Source organism: Saccopteryx bilineata, chromosome 1 (assembly GCF_036850765.1).
Source record: "Saccopteryx bilineata isolate mSacBil1 chromosome 1, mSacBil1_pri_phased_curated, whole genome shotgun sequence".
Taxonomy (NCBI): Eukaryota; Metazoa; Chordata; class Mammalia; order Chiroptera; family Emballonuridae; genus Saccopteryx; species Saccopteryx bilineata.
The window spans coordinates 365,640,649-365,657,674 of NC_089490.1; the positions used below are offsets into that span (position 1 = coordinate 365,640,649).

General features: G+C 43.5%; 1 protein-coding gene across 9 annotated transcripts in view; it reads right to left on the reverse strand.

The window, feature by feature from the left end:
• PTPN5 (protein tyrosine phosphatase non-receptor type 5) overlaps window positions 1-17,026 on the reverse strand; it is a 62,294-nt gene that overhangs the window by 19,107 nt on the left and 26,161 nt on the right. The window lies entirely within an intron of this gene.

Below are 17,026 nucleotides of genomic sequence, written 5' to 3' on the forward strand. Positions count from 1 at the left end.
AATTGAACAACTATAACGCATGAAGTAACCCCAGCTGGGCTCATTGGCATGCCTGAAAGACCCATGCATTGAGTGGACTAAAGGTGGGACTGGGTGCAAAGGGGGGTGGAAGATAAAATGCATTCGCTGTGGGCTTTGAAGAGGAAACAAACTGGGAGTGACTTCCTCTGCTGGAATATGGGGAGGAGGGAAGTTTGGGCTCTCTGGATTTTGTCTGCAGGGTATAGAGAGGGAAATTCAGAGTGACTGGGTCTCCTTCTGCTGGGAGGAGCAGTGAGATAGAGGGGCAGAGGGGGAGATAAACCAAAGTGGTCTGAGTGAGTGGTCATGGCCAGTGTTCCCATGGTCAGCTTGCAGCTGGCACTTGGCACAGACAGAGAAAGCTCAAGTGCAGCCCCCAGCCTCCCAGATCCTGCCTCTCTCACCTTGCAGTATGGAAAGTGGCAGAGACAAACCCCACACCTAGCTCTCCAGAGCCATTCTCTCCCCTGAAGAACAGAGGTGCTCGGATTCTGGTCCCCAGGCCTATTGAGATGTGGAGAGGAGTGCCTGGAAACCTGAGATCGCCTTTGCTAGAGCCGAAGCCATAAGGCCAATGCTGGAAGGCCCTCACAATACGCCCCACCCACCAACGCAACTGTGGCCCTGCCTACATCATTGCCACAGCAACATCTCATCAATGTACAGCCAGGAAATTCACAGAGCTAAAAGTTCAAGACAGCGACACCTTCTGGAAGAAATCTCTTAAAGCTGAAATTTATTTTTTCCTTCTTATTCTTTTCTTTTTCTCTTTTGAATTACATCTTTTAAATTTTTATTTTTTCCTTACTTTTTGTGGTGTTTTGTTTTTGATTTGTTGTTTGCTTTTGATCTTTTTTTCTGTGTTTTTTTTTCTTGGTCATAATTTTTAAATTTTTATTTTTTTATTGTATTTTTAATTTTAGTTTTTAATTTTTTTAGTTGTTTTTTTTGTTAGGGTTCTTAACAATACCACTCTTGAATGCCATCAAGAAAGAAGAAATCGAATATCATGGCTACACAAGACAGAGATGTAGTTCCTTTCAGAAAAAAATCTCAACCACATGGAAACTTTGGAGTTAAATGATAGAGAATTCAAAATTGAAGATTTGAAAATACTCGATGAGATGTGAGAAGACACCAATAGGCAACTTAATGAGCTCAGAAAATAAATTAATGAACAAAAGGAATACCTCACTAAGGAGACTGAAACTTTAAAACAGAGATAAAAAGTTCAATACATGAATTGAAGACTGAGATAGCAAGTTTAGCTAATAGAATAAGCTTGATAGAGAAAAGAATCAGTGACATCAAAGACAGGCAACAAGAGATGCTACAGAGAGGAAGAGACTCACGAATTAAAAAAAAACTAAGAGAGCTCTACAAGAATTGTCTGACTCCACCAGAAAGAGCAATATAAGAATAATGGGTATATCAGAAGAAGAGAGGAGGAAGGGAATGGAGAGCCTACTCAAAAGATAATTGATAAGAATTTCCCAAGCCTATGGAATGAGTTAAAGCCTTGAATCCAAGGAGCCAACAATGCCAAGACACTGCAACTCAAGCTGATCTTCTCCAAGGCACAGTGTAATAAAACTGTCAAAAATCAACGACAAAGAAAGAATCCCCAAAGGCATTTAGGGAAAAAGAAGAACATAACATATAAAGGAAAGCCCATTAGGTTATCATCAGACTTCTCAGCAGAAACTCTACAAGCCAGAAGAGAGTGGACCCAAACACTCAAAGTACTGAAAGATAGGACTTACCAGCCAAGAATACTATATCCATCAAAGTTATTCTTCAAATATGAAGGAGAAATAAAAACTTTTACAGACATGCAGAAGCTGAGGGAATTAATTACCAAAACCCCCCCACTACAGGAACTACTCAAGGGGGTTATTTGACCAGATAAAAAGAACAAAATTAATCAAACCTACAAGTAAAAGCTCCAACAAGGTCACAAAACAAAGGAGGAACATTTGACAACAGTAACACAAAAGGGGAGAGGACAAAGATCTGCAGTAGGAAAGGAGGATGGAGTGCAGAAGCACCCATAAGACAAACGATTCTTTTTCCTATGAACATTTTTCTCTTAGTAACCTAAAGGTAACCACCCATGAAAAAGCCACCACGGAAACACACAGCTTAAAAAAAAAAGAAACAGTGGAAAAAAGTATGGAACACTGCCAAACAAAACACCAAACAAAAACAAATGACAGAAACAAAAAAGAGAAGAACCAAACAAGACACACATTACCAGAAAACAAAACATAAAATGGCTCTAGGAAATACTCAAGTGTCAATAATTACTGTAAATGTAAATAGACCGAACCCACCAATAAAGAGGCACAGAGTAGCAGATTGGATTAAAAGGCAAAACCCAACCATGTGCTGTCTTCAAGAGACACATCTAAGCTCCCAGGACAAAAGTAGATTCAAAGTGAAAGGTTGGAAAATGATTCTCCAAGCAAATAATATTCAAAGAAAAGCAGGTGTAGCCATACTCATATTTGACAACGCTAGCTTCAAGACAACAAAGGTAACCAGAGACAAAGCTCGTCATTTCATAATGATAAAGGGAACATTGTATCAAACAGATATAATACTTCTTAATATATATGCACCAAACCAGGGAGCACCAAAACATATAAGACATCTACTAACTGATCTAAAAATAGAAGCAGACAAAAACACAATCATACTTGGAGATTTCAACACATGATTGATGGCTTTAGATAGATCATCCAAACAGAAAATCAATACAGAAATATTGACATTAAATGACACTCTGGACCAAATGGACATAATAGACACTTATAGGACATTTCATCCCAAAATGTCAACTATAGATATTGACTGACTTACGACCTATGCAACTTACAACCATTCGACTTTACGACCACAATCACTAGCCAAGACTGCTCCGCGTGTGGTAGCGCAAGCGTTGCCCAACTGGGTGTAGGACAGTACGGACCAGCTTCTGACAGCACTACCATCTCCGCGTGCACCATTTCAACTGTTATCCCACACTCGGTACAGCAATTTGTGTTTTGTGTCTTGGATATTTTTTATCAACCCCCCCCCCCCAAGATGTCCACCAAGAAGAAATTGTCTTTGTCTACGCCTCAGCCTGCCAAGAAGGAAAGAAAGGCCATTGATCTCCACACAAAAATGAGCGCGGGCTCATCCGACTTGAGCATGGGTTCACCAGCTTGAGTGCAGGGGTGCTGGCTTGAACATGGGATAATAGACATGACCCAGTGGTCGCTGGTTTGAGCCCAAGGTCATTGGCTTGAGCAAGGAGGGGCCACTTGTTCTGTTGTAACCCCCTGGTCAAGGCACATATAAGAAAGAAATCAATGAACAAATATGAAGGAGGAAAGAAAGTGAATGTGATCATACATGTTTATGAAAAAACCAACTCTAGTAACCCCAACTGCTGCCTCAGATGACAATATCAACGATCCGCAGTCAAGCACTAGCACTAGCGGCCAATAAAATGTTTCGTACATGTTTATATATTTTGATATGTTTTGCAATTGGGAAAATGTTTCCTATGGTATTTTTTACACCTGTATTTTGTAATTTTGTATGCACCTGTATTTTGTAATTTTGTATGTTTTGCAAATATTAAACCAGTTGTACTGGTAATGCAGTGTTTTACATAAACCTGATGAATGTAAAAATAAGAAACAAAATGGTGCAGAGACAATACAAATGGCATAAAATGAACAAAGAAAATTATGATATATAACAATAATTAAAGAAAATGATAAAATATGACTTAAAGATTTTTATAACATCATTTCACAGTACTGTACATACAGCCTACTCAATTTACGACCAAATCGTGTTACAACTGGTCTGTCAGAATCAATCACGGTTGTAAGTTGAGCACTAGCTATATACATTCTTCTCCAGTGTGCATGGTACATTCTCAAGAATAAACCATATGTTGGGCCACAAAACTAAAGTCAACAAATTCAGGAAGATTAAAATTATACCAAGCATATTTTCTGATCATAAGACTTTGAAATTAGAATTCAACTGTAAAAAGTAAGTAAAGAAACCCACAAAAATGTGGAAATTAAACAACATACTTCTAAAAAATGACTGTGTCAAAGAAGAAATAAAAGCAGAGATCAAAAGATATATACAGACAAATGAAAATGACAACATGACATATCAAAATTTCCAGGATGCAGCCTGACCAGGCAGTGGTGCAGTGGATAGAGCGTTGGACTGGGATGCGGAGGACCCAGGTTCGAGACCCTGAGGTTGCCAGGTTGAACGCGGGCTCATGTGGTTTGAGCAAAGCTCACCAGCTTGGACCCAAGGTCGCTGGCTTGAGCAAGGGGTTACTCAGTCTGCGAAAGGCTCATGGTCAAGGCACATATGAGAAAGCAATCAATGAAAAACTAAGGTGTCACAACGAAAAACTGATGATTTGATGCTTCTCATCTCTCTCCATTCCTGTCTGTCTGTCCCTATCTCTCTCTCTCTCTGACTCTCTCTCTGTCTCTGAAAAAAAAATTTCCAGGATGCAGCAAAAGCAGTAAGAAGAGGAAAGTTTTTTATCATTACAGGCTTATATCAAGAAACAAGAAAGATCCCAAGTAAACTACCTAACATCATACCTTAGGAAACAAGAAAAAGAAGAACAAAGGCATCCCAAAGTCAGCAGAAGAAAGGAAATAGTAAAAATTAGAGCAGAACTAAATGAAATAGAAATAAAAAGACTATAAAAAATTAATACAACCAAGAACTGGTTCTTTGAAAATATCAATAATATCTACAAACTACTGGCTAGACTCACTAAGGAAAAAAGAGAAAGGATTCATATAAACAAAATCCAAAATTAAAAAGGAGAAATTACTGCAGACATTATGGATATATAAAGGATCATAGTGGAATATTATGAAAAATTATATGCCACCAAATTCAACAACCTAGAGGAAATGGATAAATTCCTAGAACTATACAATCTTCCTAGACTGAGTCATGAAGAAGTGGAAAACCTAAATAGACCTATAAGCAGGGAAGAAATAGAAACAACTATCAAAAACCTCTCCCAAAACAAAAGACCAAGACCAGATAGCTACATTGGTGAATTCTACCAAACATTCAAAGAAGAGTTGTCACCTATCCAAAAAATAGAAGAAGCAATACTCCCCAACACATTTTGTGAGGCCAACATAACCCTCATACCAAAAAATAGAAGAAGCAATACTCCCCAACACATTTTATGAGGCCAACATAACCCTCATACCAAAACCTAGCAAGGACAACACACAAAAAAGAAAACTACAAACCAGTATCTCTAATAGATACAGATGCAAAAGTCCTAGACAAAGTACTAGCAAATCAAATACAACAACACATTAAAAAAAATAATACACCATGATCAAGTGGGATTCATTTCAGGAGGAGAAGGATGGTTCAACATACAGAAATCAACCAATGTAATACACCACACCAACAAAACAAAGAACAAAAATCATATGATCCTATCAATCATATGATGCAGAAAAGGCATTCAATAAGACAGAACATCCCTTTATGTTTAAAACACTCAATAAAATCAGAATAGAAGGAAAGTACCTCAACATAATAAAGGCCATATATTATAAACTGTCAGCTAATATCATATGAAATGGTGAAAAAAATGAAGGCTTTTCCTCTAAAATCAGGAACAAGACAAGGCTGCCCAATCTCTACACTCTTATTCAACATAGCTCTGGAAGTTTTAGCCAGAGTGATCAGGCAAGAGAGAGAAATAAAAGGCATCCATATCAGGAAAGAAGTAAAGTTAACACTTTTTGCAAATGACATGATCTTGTACATAGAAAACCCCAAAGACTCCAATAAAAAACGAATAGAAACAACAAACCAATACAGTAAAGTTACAGGATGGAAAAATCAATATACAAAAGTCCACTGTTTTCCTATATGCCAACGATGAAACACCTCACACCTGTTAGATCACCTATTATCAACAAGACAGGTAATAACAAGAGTTGGAGAGGCTGTAGAGAAAAAGGAACCCTCATCCACTGTTGGTGGGAATGTAAAGTAGTACAACCATTATGGAAGAAAGTATAGTGGCTCCTCAAAAACTAAGAATAGAACTACCATATGACCCAGCAATCCCTCTACTGGGTATATACTCCCAAAACTTGAAAACATTGGTACATAAAGACACATGCACCCCCATGTTAATCACAGCATTGTTCACAGGGGCCAAGACATGAAAACAACCAAAGTGTCCCTTGACAGAGGATTGGATAAAGAAGATGTGGTACACATATACAATGGAATACTACTCAGCCATAAGAAATGATGACATAGTGACATTTACAACAACATGGATGGACCTTGAGAACATTATACTGAGTGAAATAAGTAAATTAGAAAAAGCTAAGAGCTGTATAATTTCACACATAGGTGGGATATAAAACTGAAACTCTTGGACATAGATAAAAATGGTTACCAAGGGAAGGGGATGCGATTGAAGAGGATGGGGGAGGGGTAGAGGGAAGGGGATGTGGGTAAAGGGGATGGAGGAGGGGTGGGGGGAAGGGTGTAAAGAGGGACAAATATAAGGTGATGGAAAATGATTTGACTTTGGGTGATGGGTATACAACATAATCAACAATTCAAATGCTATAGAAATGTTTACCTGAAACCTGTGTACTCTTATTGATCAATGCTACCTATTAAATTTGATTTTCTAAATAAAATTTAACAATAAAAAAAAAATAAAAAAAGGAGATTACTAGTTTGAATTTAGATACCATGAGGCCTAGTTAATATCCCCAGGTTCTGGGCCCTGACTACATCTGTCACATCTAAATGGATAGAAGCACAGACCAAAGGGATGGTTACCCAGAAGGCAGGGGGTGGGGGGATAGGTGAAAAAGGGAAGGGGAATATAGTCAATATAATATTATGGTGATAAGTATGCACAGTGACAGATAATAATTACTAGATTGAGCAGAGAGATAACACTGTAAGGTATAAAAATGCTGAATCACTATTGTATACCTGAAACTAATATAACCAATATAAGATTGTATACCAACTATACTTAAAATTTATTTCAAAATCTCAAAAAAATTGTACTAGGTAGGATATAAAAGATTGAAAGAGCATGACCAGGTGGTGGCATAGTGGATAGAATGTCAGACTGGGACACAGAGGACCCATGTTTGAAACACTATGGTTGCTGACTTGAGCCCAAGGTAACTGGCTTGGCTGGAGCCCCCTGGTCAAGGCACATATGGAATCATCAATGAACAACTAAAGCAATGCAACCACGAGCTGATGCTTCTTCTTTCTCCCTTTCCGTCTGTCTCCCTCCCTCTCTTTCTCCCTCTCTCTCTCTCTCTCTCTCTCAAAAAAACAACAACAAAAAAAACCTTGAAAGAGTGTGCGTGTCTGTTTGAAACTCAGCCAGCCACAGAACAGCCCCTCAGAGGACAGGCCCATGCTGATGTATGATCATTACTTTTGCATGAAAGAGGGCAGGTTAACTAATTTGCAGAAAAGAAAACCTGCAGGCTGGTGGGACCCTGTATGTACATCTCAGAGACAGAAGTGGGGAATGTTTTTGTTGTTTTTTTTCTTTTTTAAATCCACAGGTACCTGGAAGTCCTGGAAGCCAAATGAATCCAAGCAGTGGGTCTTCACTGAGCCCGTGGTAGATGCCCGCCTTTCAGAGCAGGGTTTATTTAAAAGTTTTTCTGGGCAGAAGAACTCTAACACTTCTTTAATTAGGAAAACACATTTTCAAACACACAATATATTCCCCATTCAGTTGTGGAGGGGGATCCATGAACCTCAGGCTAAGAGCCTGGTCTCAGCAGTGGGGAGTAGAGGTCTGTGACGGAAAATCGTGAAAGTGGGGGAGGTGGAGAACTGGGCTGACCTCGGTCTCTGCTCACTCCTGTGTGCGTCCAGTTCATGTCTACCAAGCACCAATTACATACTTTGCCAAGGATGAGGACAGGTTCAAAACAGTCCCTGCCTGCACGGACCATGGTGTTCCTAGGCCCTCTTGTCCTGTTGGTCTCTGGTCGCACTGCTGGAGATGACCTCAGTGCTTCCTCTTGTCCTGCACACTGCTCCACTCACTATCTTGCTTTGGGAATGACAGGGCCACTGCGCTGGGCAGGCTCTGTGCAGCTCCCAAAGCGCTCCTGCACATGCAGCTGCTTGCGTCTGCTTCTCTCCGCTTCTCTTGGCAGCGGCCCTGCGAGGTAGATATTGTCATCATCAGCCCTGTTTTGTCGGTGAGAGGCGGCTGCTTGTGTCAAGGGCTGGCTGGCTTTTTAATAGTTCACAGTGAGGTAGCTGCTCTGCCACGCACGCACGCACGAAGCCCTGACTCAGAGGCAGCTTGCTGACAGCGCTGTCCTGACGTGCCAGCTCCTCACGCACTTGTCTCTTACGCAGGGTGAAGGGGACTTTCCAGGCATGGGAACTGAGGCTTAGCGAGGTTAAGTGATACCCAAGGAAGTGCAGACCTGACGTTCGAACACACCAAATGATCTTTCCATTTTGCCATATTGTGTCTCAGGAAAGGGTCACAGCAGTCAAGGCAGGGAGATGGTGAGAGCCTGGGAGGGAGGAGGGGAGGGAGTCCTCACAACTGGGGGAACCTGAAACCATGACCAGCTGTGCGGGCGTGGGCGTGGTGCAGCTCTGGTGCCTGATTCCCCCCGCTGAAGGCTCCTCAAAGACCATCTGGTATGGAGGGAAGATGTCCTGGACGACAGACGCTCCAGCTCCCAGGCCAAAGCCCCAGGGACCTGGGTAAGGCCTGCAGACAAAGGGCCTTCAGATTTACCTGCGGCATGTGGGAATACTATGGTCCCTCTCCTGTCACTTCCCCCTGAATCCCACCATTAAACTCCGCAGCTACGTGTTCCCCCTGGGGCTGGCGGCTCCAGCCAGTGACTCATCCTGGAGCTGCCAGCTGCCAGCCCACCAGAACCGGAGCGGAGCGCAGGGCCGGCCCAGCCTGTTCCTGTTTACATGAGCAGGGAGGCTGGTTCTCTCCCATTCAGCTTTTCTTCCCTTCCTGAATGTGGGCAGGGTGACCTCCCAGCCATGCCCGGTCACAGGGAGCCCGGACCCCCAGAACATCACACTCAGTCCTCCTGGGCTTCTAGAAACAAGGACACCAGAGCCTGACAGGCCCTGAGAGGCATTTGGTCCAGTCTGCTAATTTCCTTTTTAATTTCTTTTTAAGTTTTAAAATTTATTTATTGATTTTAGAGAGACAGAGAGAGGGAGAGAAAAAGAAAGGGGGAGAAAGAAGCACTCATTTGTTGTTCTACTTAGTTGTGCATTCATTGGTTGCTTCCCATATGTGCTTTGACCAGGGATTGAATCAGCAACCTTGGTAGTTTAGAATGATGCTCTGACTGAGCTAACTGGCCAGGGCCTAATCTGCTAATTTATTAGATGGGGAAACTAAGGTCCAGAGATGGGAAGTGGCTTTCTCAAGGCCAACAGCTGACCAATGGTAGAGCCGGAACACTGGCTGCTACCATGACCACCATTAGCTAACATATAACGAGTGCTTACCATGTTCTGGGCACTGCTCTAAGCGCTTGACATATGCTAACACGGTTTTTACAACAATCCTAGAAGGCAGGTGCTACTCTTACTTCCATTTTATAGAAGAAAACACTGAGGCACAGGGAGGTCAAGTCACTTGGCCAAAGTCAGCTACCAAATGCGTCAACTGAGACTAGAACTCAGGCACTCTGTTTCTAGCACTCACACCATTAACCAACACACTAGATGACTTGCTCAGGTACTCGACTCTCCACTCCACATCCTCTTTAAGACATCGCCAAGATTCTCACTCCTCAGTGTTTCAGAAGTATGGCCTCATCTATCTGGGAGGTGGTGCTGGGCTCCACAGCTCAACACTGTGTCTGAAATCCTACCACTAGACACAGGCATTTGTCTATAGGATTACTGCTCCTATCTCATTGTGAGGATGGGGGGGGGGGAGTGCAGGAGGGATGAGGGGACAGCCGGAGAAGTTTTCTAACAGCTCCCATCGTTGTTAGAGAGGTTAAACACCAGGGAAAACTCACCCTCCATCTTGCTCCTACTCTGCCAGCTCTGGGCCAGGCCTATCACGAGCCTTATGCTATTCAATACCTATAACCATGCTGTGGGGTTGACACTGTTGTCTAATCTCACATGTGGTGCCACAGGGGTACAGAGAGATTAAGTCACTTGCCTAGGGTCACATAGACAGGAAGTGGAAGGACTGGGATTTGAACTTAGCCCTGTGGGCCTCCACAGTTCATGATCTTTCTGCTATTCCATGGAAAGATCTAGAAACTCACTAGGGATTGGGGTAGGGCAGGCCAACCAGGCCTATTTTAAACTTTTGCTTGGGGAGGCCCTGAATGCAGAAATAAGGGAGGTGTTGCTAGGGGAATGAAGGGATGGAAGAGTCTAGAAGAAATAGTCCTGATCAGCCATTTCTACCATCGCAATCACTACACTGCTCAGTGCTGCTCTGGGCTCTGAGAGGACAGCCTGGTCCCACCGGGCACAGCACTGCTATGGCCCCGTCCTCACCAGGAGAGGCTGCAGCGATGGCCCCGAAGTCTGCTCTCCTTTGGGGGGGTATACAGCAGGCAAACTAGGAGTCAGAGAAGATGGACCGGGATGACTGAAAATTCCCCAAAACAGTCTTTTCACTTGGCAAACATTTACTGTGCACCTGCTCTGTACCTTTGGGATGTTTTATGTCTCAGTACTAATGCTGACAAGCAGGACTCCTAGGAGTGAGGACAGCCCTGGTGAAAAAAAAATGTCTAGCCCCTCTGGGCAAAGGCAAACTGATGGGAGGTGAGGGGCTCTGGGAATTTGCACTGGCTTTTCACGACACCTCCAGCTCCTCAGTTCTGCTGACCAGTGAGCCCCACAGCTAACAAGTCCACAGAAGGAGGTCGTGAGACGACAAGGACCCCAGGCTGGGGGTGAACAGGTGCTTGATCCCTTCAGATCATAAGCTGGCTGAGGTCAGGGCCTTGTTCATCTCAGCAGCCCCCCAGCAGGCAGGATGGCGTGGGAAAAGGAAACCCATTTTGACATAAGAGGATTCTGGAATAGAACATGGGTGCTCACCATTTATAAACCACATGACTTGAGCAGGCTGTTTAACCTCTCTGCAACTTGATTCCTGGGCTGGTCTTCAAATGTGTCTGTGAATCTTCAACACTCCTCCCACCAAGAGGGGGCATTTCTGTCCTTACCCCTGGAACTGGGTGACTGCCTTACAGATGGGAACATGGCAGGAGGGATGCTATGTGATGCTGAGGTTAGGTTAGAAAAGTCCACGTGGCTTCTGCTGGGTCTCAGGACACTGACCCTAGAAACTCCAGCAGCCACGTAAGAAATCTGAGCACCTGAGGCTGCCTTATGGAGACAGAGAGAAGAAAGAGAGAGGGAGGGAGGGAGAGAGAAAACGGGAATGAGAGAACATGAGAGAGAGCCAGTTCATCAGATGCAGCGGTGCTCAGGAAATTTTGATGCTGAGTTGAAGTGATCAGTCCAGACACTGAGTAGATGGGCAGTGAAGCAGGAAAGGACCTGCACCACAGGCCCAAGAGGACAAAAAGTCATCTGTATGGGACTTCTGTGTGTCATCATTATGGGATCCCACCTCAAGTGAGGTGAGAACACTGTACAACAAAGGGGAAGGTAGGCGGCTGTACTGTCCTCCCTCCTGTCTGATGCAGAACTCTCCCCAGCAACTTTCTTCAGCTGGACACCCTGGTTCTCTGACTGAAACAAGGTGCAAGCCTGTGGGTCTAGGTTTGGGTTAAGCAAGCTCTGCCTCTTCCAAGTCGCAGACCTTTCTATATATATATTTTTAGTTTTATTTTTAAGCGAGAGACAGATAGGGACAGAGACAGGAAGGGAGAGAGATGACGAGAAGCATCAATTCTTTGTTGCAGCACTTTAGTTGTTCACTGATTGCTCTCTTATATGTACCTTGACCAGGAGATTCCAGCCAAGCAGTGACCCCTTGCTCAAGCCAGTGATCTTGGGCTTCAAGCCAGCAACTCCATGCTCAAGCCAGATGAGCCTGTGCTCAAGTCAGTGACCTTGGGGTTTTGATCGTGGGTCCTCAGTGTCCCAGGGCGATGCTCTATCCATTGTGCTACTGCCTGGTCAGGCATATACTGTCCTTTCTCTTAACAATCCTAGCAAGACATAGTGCTCAGTGCCCCAGTGACTTGACCAAGATCGACTTGTTCAGTCCTTATAACCATCATATGAGAGAGATGAGAGGACTGTCCTCATTTTACAGACAGAAAAAAACAGAAGTCTGAGAGATTAAGCGACTTGCCCAAGGTCATCACAGCTTGTGGACAGAGAGCCAGGACCCAGACCCACGCAGTTGGATCTGTCCCCTTAACCAGACTCTGAAGTTAGGCCCCTTAACCAGGCGGGGCCTCTGCTGCTGCTTCCTCTTCCTTCTTGGGGGAAGTCAGCTTGAGAAGGAGCTGCTTTTCTCTCCCCCGCCCCCCGGCAGTCTATCTGTCACACCCAGCACGTGGAGGATGGGGGCAGAGAAGAGCCAGATTGGAACCAGGATGAGGGGAAGATCTGGGAACCACATGTGTTGGATGGTTAGTCTGGAGAGGGAGGGTGGGTGGAGGGCAGGGGGCTGAATGCTGTTTGCAGACCCCCAAGAGGATGTGCTAGGGAAGGGGCAGGTCAAGAGGCAAGAGTGGGACCCATGTGTGGACACTCCTGGTAGGCAGATTTCCAAGTTACAAGAAATTTCTGTAAGACCTGACCCTAGAAGGCTGTACTGCAGCTCTTCCTGTCCCCACAGGTGGCTTTGTTTCCAGGGAGGTAGCTTTTCGTAGTGGCTCACAGTAAAAGCTTTGGAGTCACACGGACGGAGGTTTGAGGCCTGCCTTTGCCATCTACTACCTATGAGACCTTGGTAAATGACTCTGGACAATACAAGGACAACCTGCCTCTTGGATTCTGAGGATACCATAGAGTAAAGCACGCAAAGAGCTTAGCCTGGAGCCTGGCACACGTGGATGCTCAATAAATTGTAGCGAGAATTGAGAGAGGAGGGGAAGACGGGAAGGAAAAGGAGGCTGTGGCAGAGGCAGAAGCAGCAGTAAGGACGTCCCTTTCATTTGCCGAGGGACCGCCAGGAGACAATGGGTCCCCACCCCACGTGGGTAGGGGCTTTGAGGCTGTAGGCTGGCAACTGGAGTCGTAGTGGAGTGGGCGTGGATGGGGGTGGCAGAAGCGGGGCAGCTTTGTCTCTGCCAGTGATTTAAAACCAGAATGCTAACAAGCTTTCAAAACAAAACGCAACTCAAGTACTCTTTGGATGGGATATAATGAAAAGGTTCTATCTGAAACAGAACCGAACAGCTTTGTTGCTGCAAAGGCGTAGTTCTTTATGCCTCTCTGGAGCGGAGGCCCAGACGTGCAAGGGTGAGAGGTCAGTGTAACTCTGAGATGCACTGTCCCCTCTCCCACTGAGAACTAAAAGAACCCTCAGAGAGGCCTTGGGGCGATGAGGAACCAGGGATCTCAAGGGCTCCAGACTTAAATGCACGGGGAAGAAGGGACAGACTTGAGAGGGCATCTTGTTCCATCCTCCCATTTCACAGATGAGAAAACTGAGGTCCAGAGACTACGAACCAGGATTGGCACATAGGTTTTTAATCCCCTGGTTCAGTTCTCACCCATTAACGCAGCATGGGAAGTTTCACAGTGGGTATATGAAGGTCTGAGGCCCAATGGCAGAAGACTAGGTCCTGGCTTGGGGTTCTTTGGTGGGTCCTGGTAGGTGTCCTCAGAGGTCTAGGAGAGTCCAGGTGACAGGAGGAGAGCATGAGCAACCACAGACCCCCCAGGAGAGTAGCACCAACACATCACAAGCCTGCAGAGGCTGCTGCCCTCTGATGGCCCTACAGCCTGGAGCATCACAGTTTTGGCAAAGGGGCAGCTCAGCTCTGCCTCTAGAGGACTGAGTGACCCCAGGCTCCTCAAAGACTGTGGACCTCTGAAGCCTTCTGTAAACCGAGGGTGACACAGGGTCTTTCAGGGCCCTTCCAGGACTAAAGACCCACTTCCACCTTAAAAAACAATCTGAGCCCAGCTTTAGTTTAATCAGTGGCTTCCCCTTATTCTTAGGATAAAGACCAACATTCTAGCCTGGGCCAACAGAAAAGGACCAGCCTTCACAGGCATGTTCCTTCTCCTGGTGAGAAGTCCCCAGAGCCAGAAACACAGGGACAATCCCTCTTTAGAATGCATACTGGGTAACAAACACAAACCTCAGATTTTGCTGCCCCAACAGTCCTGAGTCTGATTCCTGGGCCTGTGTGACCGTCTTTCCTGACTACTGTGCTGCTTGTGCATCCCTAGGGCTGGCCAGGAAGTAACTGTTTGCAAGAGGGTATGTTTGGAGCTTGGATGTATGGGCTGGCGTACCATCCAAAAAGTGTGCACAAGGGCCCTGGTGATGGTGGACAGAGCCAGGGGTGGCAGGGACTGCTTTTCCCTAGGTTCCATATTTTGGTGCAGAAATATGAGGAGTCAGAATTCTAAATTTGAACCTGGCTTTCAGCTCCTTACAAAGAATTATTTGTTAAGGGAGGAGAATAGGATATATTTCATTCAGAAGTTTGTTAGCCAGACCAGATGGTGGCACAGTGGACAGAGCATCGACCTAGGATTCTGAGGACCAAGTTCAAAATCCCAAGGTCACTGGCCTGAACACAGGGTCCCCAGCTTGAGTGTGGTATCATAGACATGACCCCGTGTTCACTAGCTACAGCCCAGAAAGGTTGCTGGCTTGAAGCCCAAGGTCACTGGCTTGATCAAGGGGTCACTGGCTCAGCTGGAGCCCCCTGGTCAAGGCACATATGAGAAAGCAATCAATGAGCAACTAACGTGCCACAACAAGTTGGTGCTTCTCATCTTTCTCCCTTCCTCTCTGTCTATACTTGTCTGTCCCTCTCTCTCTCTTGCAAAATAAAAAAGTTTGTTCGCCTATGGCATACAATGAAAGCTGTTATAAGAGGGAAATTCATAGCATTACAGGTCTACCTCAAGAAACAAGAAAAAATTTAAATAATCTAAGTAAACACTTAAAAGAATGAGAAAAAGAACAAAGCCCAAAGTGACTAGAAGAAAGAAAATAAAAAAGATCAGAGCAAAAATAAATGAAATAAGAGTCTAAAAAAAGCAATACAAGACATCAATGAAACCAAAAGCTAGTTCTTTGAAAAGATCAACAAGATTGACAACCTTTTAACTAGACGCACTAATAAAAAGGGAGAGGACCCAAATAAATAAAATCAGAAATGAAAAAGAAGAGGTAACAACTGACCCCAAAGAAATACAAAGGACTGTAAGAAGATATTAGAAATAACTATATGCCAACAAATTGGACAATATGGATGAAATGGATAAATTCCTACAATCTTTCAATACAGAATCAGGAAGAGTCAGAAAACTTGAACAGACTGATTACAACCAATAAAACTGAAGTAGTAATGAAAAAAAATTACCAACAAACAAAAGTCCTGGACCAGATGGCTTTAAAGGTGAATTTTAGCAAACATTCAAGACACTAACACTTACCTTTTCAAACTTCTCTAGAAAATTCAAGAGGAGGGATGACTCCCAAGCTCATTTCATGAGGCTAGCATTATCCTAATTGTAAAACCAGATAGAGACACTGCAAAGAAAAAAGTTATAGGCCAATATCCCTAATGAACATAGGTGCTAAAATCCTCAACAAAATATTAGCAAACCAGAGCCAGCAGTACATTAAAAAGATCATACACCACGATCAAGTGGAATTTATTCCAGGGTTGCTAGGTTGGTACGATATCCAAAAATTGATAAACATGATTCATCACATAAACTAAGTAAAGGATAAAAATCACATGATCATATTAATAGACGCAGAAAGAGCATTTGATAAACCTACCCATTTATGAAAAAAACTCTCAGGAAAGTGGGAATAGAGAGAACACACCTCAATGTAATATAGGCCATACATGACAAACCCACAGCCAATATCATACTCAATGGGCTGAAACTAAAAGTGTTTCTCTCAAAGTCAGGAACAAGACAGGGATGTCTGCTTTCACCACTCTTATTCAACATAGTACTGGAAGTCCTAGACACAGCAGACAAGAAGAAGAAATAAAAGGCATCCAAAAGGAAGAAGTAAAACTATCATTATTTGCAGATGACATAATACTGTGTATAGAGAACCCTGAAGATTCCACCAAAACACCTACTGGAACTGATCAATTCAGTCAAGTAGTAGGATACAAAATAAATATCCAGAAATCAGTTGCATTTCTATACACCAATAATGAAATATCAGAAAAGGACACTAAGAAAACATTCCTATTTACAACTGCATCAGAAAAAAAAAACCCTATGAAAAATTTAACCAAGAATGCAAAAAACCTGTACTTAAAAAACTGTAAGACACTGAAGATACAAATAAGTGGAAGTGTATATACTGTGTTCATGGATAGGAAGAATGAACATCATTGAAATGTCCACACTACCCAAAGCAATCTATAGATTCAATGCAATTCCTACCAAGATACCAATGGCATATTTCCCAGAACTAGAACAAATATTCCAAAAATTTATATGGAACCACAAAAGACCCTGAATAACAATCCTGAGAAAGAAGAACAAAGTTGGAGGAATCATGCTACCTGCTATCAAACTATATTACAAGGCCATAGTAGTCTAAACAGCATGGTACTGGTATAAAAAAAGACATTTACATCAACGAAACAGAATAGGAAGTCCAGAAATAAACCCACGCCTTTATAGTCAATTAATATTTGACAAAAGAGGCAAGAACTTACAACGGGGTAAAGACAATTTCTATCCAATAAATGGGGTTCGGAAAATTGGACATATACATGCAAAAAAATTGAAACTAGACCAC